We start from the raw sequence: 5937 nt of genomic DNA on the forward strand, positions 1-5937 counted from the left end.
AGAGAGAGAGAGAGAGAGAGAGAGAGAGAGAGAGAGAGAGAGAGAGAGAGAGAAGCTGCCAAGGGAGACACATTCCCCAAAAATATGCCTCCACTTCTTCCAAACATGCCTTCCTCCTCACAGCATTTTGACAATGAACTCATGGATCAATCCACTGATGGGTATGGCACCCAATGACATTCTAAGTGCCCCAGCTCTGAACCCATGATATTTTGGGGGACATTCTACATCTACACTATAACAGCAGGAGTTCAACTAATTGAGTTTGGTCTTGGCCAGGAGACTCCAAAATGTAGTTTTAGTGTAGAAATACTCTACATACCTCTCATCTTCCTTGGATCACTGGGTTCTCTTGTTATTAGGGCAATATTGTGGCCAGTAGAGCAAGCTGAAATATGCAGTGCTTCTTTTGTCTGAGGCTTTCCTGGAAAACTGCCAATTTTCATCTGCTTCTCATTGGTTCTATGTTTAAGCTGAAAGTCATGGGATATGGAATATGCTTTATCACAAGTAGGAAGAAATATATAATCACATAATAAAGGTAAAGTAACCAGGCAGAATAAAGCACATTGGAGAAATATGCACTACATTGGAACTAAATATATAATAGCTATAATATTAGGGTATTGCAGTGGACATAGAGCTTTACAGGATTTCATTCCACAGAAACTTTTAGAGTCCCTACTATGTGCTAGACCCAGGTTTAGCTCCTGAGAATACAAATAATAAGTAAGAGACACAATAGCATTGTGCAACAAATAAGGAAATAGTTATTCATTTTACAAAAGAATTAAGTGACTTGGCTTAGTTCACTCACAGTAAATAGAATTTAAAATCAAACATAGGTTGTTCAGCCTTACAAATAACACCTGTCATACTTCCTAACTTAGTTGAAATTCTAGTAAGATTAGAATTTCACTTAGAGTCCGTAATTTAACTGTTGAGACAAGGATAATGATGTAATTCCATTTTATATTAATACCATTAGATGAAGACAAGAACTTCCTCCGTTACCCAACTACTGTAGGCCAGGCAAGTGACCTTAGATGTGTAAAATATACTACTAATAGCTAAGGTGACTTCTACCATCAATCTTCTTACTTTTAAAGTGCACAATATGTGGGAACAAAACCCTTTACACTTTAAAGGAAGAACCTTCGAAAAGAGACACTACTAGGATATAAGAACACACCTTGGAACTTTATTAGTAAAATGAAACCCTGCATTTTTCTTTTGTTGTTATCTTGTGCCTTTTCACAATGCCATCCCCCAACAAGCTGTTCCTCATAGGAACATATTGATTTAATCGAATCTTGCAGCTGTAGCTGGGAAGTGCCCTGAATAACAATAAGGCTTTTACATGGAATATGACTTAATTTAGAAAATAACTGCTGGTACAAGATGGCAGATTCATTAAACTGCCTGGTTGATCAATGTACTACCAGTTGGAAAAGCTAGACTGGGAACTAAATAGCTTTTTCACATTGGTTGTCAGGCATTTTAAAAAATATCCTGTTCTACATTATGACAGATGTATGAGAAACAGTTTTAGGTAATCGGAAGGTCAAGCCAGCAATTTGAATCTTAAGGGAGAGAAATCACCTATGTACAACAGATGCTGATCCCCAGCCTCAGATTTTCCAGCTAGATTTCTCTATCCAATCAAAAATAAAATGTGATTCCAAGAGTCAATTCCCTTTTTGGTAACAATGATAGCAGAATACAAATTACTTGTGATAAAGGAGGTACATACCTGGCTTTTGTTATTTGCAGTGACTAGAAAGCTCACTAAATTCAAGTGAGGACACTGTTGTTCCTGTAATCTGTGGCAGAGAAACAATTATTTACAGAAAGTTACTAGAACAGAGTCTTTATTGCAGAATCTGTAGGACTTCTGCTACTTATTCTAGAGACATTAATGTCCCTGAGATTTCCGGGTGATAAGCACAAGACGAGCTGCACAGTTTATTGTTTGACTGAAAATCCTCAGGCAGTTGTTTTAAGCAGTAGAAACCTGTCCTGCTTTAACTAGCCAATTAGGATTAACAAGGAAATGCCTTGATTCAAAGAACAGTCAGGAAATCTGTAATGATTTGACAAAGCATCCAGAGTAGAGTCCATCAATAGGGAGCCAGTTATGGACCTGAGAATTTTTAAATTTAGTTCATTCTCAGTGAGAGTTCTACAGCTGTGCCTGTTATTTTTAAAATGCTCTAATTTGATATAGCAGTGATTACCCTCTGATCACTTCTCTGCTTGTTAAAGTTCTATCCTCCTGTGGAAAGATGCATGCAAAGAAGTCTTACTTGGAATTCTGCTGTTATTGTTGCCTCAAACAATAATAAAAGTCAGAACATGCCCAACATAATGAAGAAGGTAAAGAGGAAGGAGGAGGAGGTAGAACAAGAAGGGAGAAGGTAAAATAACTTCTTTGTGTTTTTCATTTTCTAAATACCATTTTAAAATAATTAAATAAAAACAGCATGAGAATAATATGTGTAGGAAATGGTACTTGTTGGCAGGGAAAAAGAACAAAAGAATGAACGATCCCACATCCCTAAGTCAACCTATCTATGATTGTTCCATTTGAAGTGTGCCAACGTATTTTATCTTATCTTCCTGCTGAGTTGATTAGAATAAGTACACAGCAAAGATAAGACAGAGTTGCTTCCCTGAAATATGTTGCATAAAAGATTTTACAATGATCCACATCCAATGGGACCACGACACTGTGTCTACGCAGACCAAGGAGACTATTAAGGGAGGTTTGACCATGAAGTTTCAAAGATCAACAGGCCGGTTTTTGAACTCTGGGTAAAAATAGCAGGTATGGACATAGTGAATGAAAAAGTATAGCCAAGATACCCACCCAACAGGTGTAATGTCGACAGTCTAGTCTAAGGACTGAAAAATTTTATGCTAAGACCTAAACAGTAAATAATTTAGACTTTACATCTCATCGGACCTCTTTTGCAAGAACTCAGAAGTGATACATTTTGTAGCATGAGCACAGCTATTGTAAACATGAAAATGAACAAAAGAAACTGCATTGCAGTAAAAATTTAGGCACTATCAAAGGTAGACTAGAATAAATAGCAAGGACAGAGGTTTGGGAGTCTTGGGATATTGGGTCAGTTATCTTGATCCATGTTATTATAGAGAAGAACTGGTAAACAAGCTCCACCACTGGGATACTGTCTGGCAGCTTGGAAAGAAATACTGTGTTCTAATAAAAAGAAAAGATGTTCAAATCTTGGTGATCCTGGGTATAAAAATATGGATCACTTCTTTGGTTCAAAGGCAACTAGACACATAGCAACACTGAAAGATTAGATGACTAACAGAACTGGAATTTGGAAGGAAATTTTATAAGTCATGTCTCAATAAATTAAAAACTGGACCTAAGCAAAATAAAGTAAAACACATATTCAAATACTACTCATATTATGTGATAAAGTGCCTGTTCTCACTAAGCTGAGACCAGCCAAACAGTTCTACCTTTTGCCTAAGGGAGACAAGAAGAGTACTCAGCTCATAAAGTTGTGTAAAGGCAAAAATGAATTCCAACATAAGCAAAGCATTTCGTGAAGTATATTTGACCTTTGTCAAGTCCTCCAATAAAAGATAAGACCCATTATTAGTAGGAGTAGCTTTGTGAAGTCAACTTTCAGTGCACTTAAAAAGATGGCCTATCATATTCTACTTAATCTTTAAAAACTGCTGTGTTCTGTAGAGTGATCTTCTAAAATAAAAATAAATAAGGGTTGGGGATATAGGTCAGCAGTATAACACTTGCCTGGTGTGTGAAAGGCCATATGTTCAATCCCTGGTACCACAAAAATACAAATACACACACACACACACACACACAAACACACACAAAGAATACATACAAGGTGTTACCTTGGATATAAATTCAGTGCAGTTCAACTGAAAGAAGTTTCAGAGATAATGCCTAATTGTTTTCTGATGAGGATAAGATCATTATGACATCTTATGACTGTGTAAGTTTGTTTTTCAGCCTCCTGTCCTTATTCTTTTACCTCCCCCTTACCCACCCCCCCCAATTTATAGAAAGAAAAGAGTGAGAGAAATTTTTAAGATGAATGCAGTGCTTCATTGTGTACAATAATCTTCAGTTATAGAATAAAGATTCAGAAAATTTAAATTGAAAGCCAAGAATGCTAACACATATGCAAAACTAAGATACAGATGATAATGAAGGTGTGAAATACTTTAAGATATATGTTCTGTTCAAGCTTGTGGGAAGTTCGGTACTTTAAATTTGGCTATCACAAATAAAAATTCAATATTAGCAATAGAACTAACGAATAAAATAAACATTTTCTATATGTAAGGTGTAACGTTCACAACTGTATGTATTAACTAACATAAACCCCAAAGATATCTAATAGGTAAGCATCATTGTTGTTCTCCGTTTGTAGAGGGAGGAACTTGACATAAAACAAGTAAGTTGCGCAAAATGACTTGCTAAAGAGCCAAGGCCAGGAATTTCATCTGAAGGATCTGACTCTCTCAAGTCTAAGCATTTAACCCTATGGCTCGAATTTTCAAGAAGCACCTGTATGATCCTCTGTCCTGCTTTGATGGTGAGTACCTTTTTGTGGTTTTATTTTGTTTTTACTAGTGAAAATTCTGCGTCCTGGGAACCCCTTCGGTCCCATGCAAATTTGACAGTTGGTCACCCCGATAAATCCCACATCATTAAGTCTGGCTTGTAGAGGAAAGCAAAACGTACCCAGACTGTCAAAATAGGTGTACTGAGATCCGCTCACCAATTCTCAGGCATGCTAATTAAAAGAGAAATGTCAAAGGGTTCACAAAGTGCATCTAACTTTAGTTTAACGGCAATTATAACACAGATGTTTAACGGGCGTTCCAAACAAGAAGGAAGAAGCTAAAGAAGCCAAAGGTAAAATTGAAAGAAAGAAGCTGTAAAATTATAATACCTGATTACATTTAATGGCTGTTAATTACACCTAATTATATATTAGTACACTGTGTCTGTGGGTGACGGAAAATAAAGCAGGATTCTTTTCAGTACTGGACAGACTTGTAAGAAGGGCATGGAGGCATTATCACTCTGTCCTTTTGTTTCAGTTCTATTTTTCTCTCAAGCTGCCCCTCTCTCTTCATTACAGAAAACATGAAGTATATACATTCTGTTTTATATCTTCAAGGCAGGGCATCTATTTATTTAGTCTGATATTTGAATGTTTCATGAAAAGAACCCGTTGGGTTAGTCTGCATCAGGTAAACTTTTCTCAACCAATAAACTGCGGCCAGAGTTGTGGTCACACAAATATGGCAGCCTCCCAGGAACCACACGGTTAGATAGGGAATATACATTTCCTGTAGATTTCTACTCCCATCAAAACAAAAATGAGATGGAGTTTTATAGGTGTTATTTATGCTCTATAAGGGTATTTGTGTTAGTGAGTTTTCATGCTCTACACTGCTTTACTTTGAGAAGTCACATTTGCACCTCCTTTCAGTTAGCATTTCTCCAATGACATTGATTTCTTTTTCTGTTTTAAATGCAGTGCATGTAGCCCAAGCCTCGTGCATTAGAACACTTTTCATCTTGGTCAATTACTGGTCCAAGAACGAGTCTGTGACTCCTGCTGAGCCAATGAGAGTTATCCCTGGGATATTTCTGCCCTGATTTTAGGAAAGCAAATAGGTGAAGTTTCTCTGGAAACGTTAGTGATCCTAGTGCTATCATGAATCATATTTCCCAACAAGAAGAAAGAATATTGTAGGAGTTGGGATTGAGACAGAGATCTGCTACTGTGTTTTTGAGCCCTTGAATACCAACATATCTTAAGTCAACTCTACCCCAGATTTTGAGTACTTTAAGTCTCCACATTCCCACTAAATATAGCTAAATGGGACTCATGTTTTTAACTAAAATAT

At 36.8% G+C, this 5937-nt stretch overlaps 1 long non-coding RNA gene across 1 annotated transcript; it reads right to left on the reverse strand.

The window, feature by feature from the left end:
- Positions 1 to 328: 328 nt before the first annotated feature.
- Positions 329 to 4849, reverse strand: LOC102011816. Its single transcript, XR_262203.1, has 3 exons — positions 4760 to 4849; positions 1754 to 1823; positions 329 to 473 (listed from the first exon to the last, which is right to left on the reverse strand). It is a non-coding gene; the product is annotated as an uncharacterized LOC102011816 (long non-coding RNA).
- Between the last annotated feature and the right edge of the window lie 1088 nt (positions 4850 to 5937).

The sequence above is a fragment of the Chinchilla lanigera genome, unplaced genomic scaffold, assembly GCF_000276665.1.
Source record: "Chinchilla lanigera isolate Chin_1 unplaced genomic scaffold, ChiLan1.0 scaffold00042, whole genome shotgun sequence".
NCBI lineage: Eukaryota > Metazoa > Chordata > Mammalia > Rodentia > Chinchillidae > Chinchilla > Chinchilla lanigera.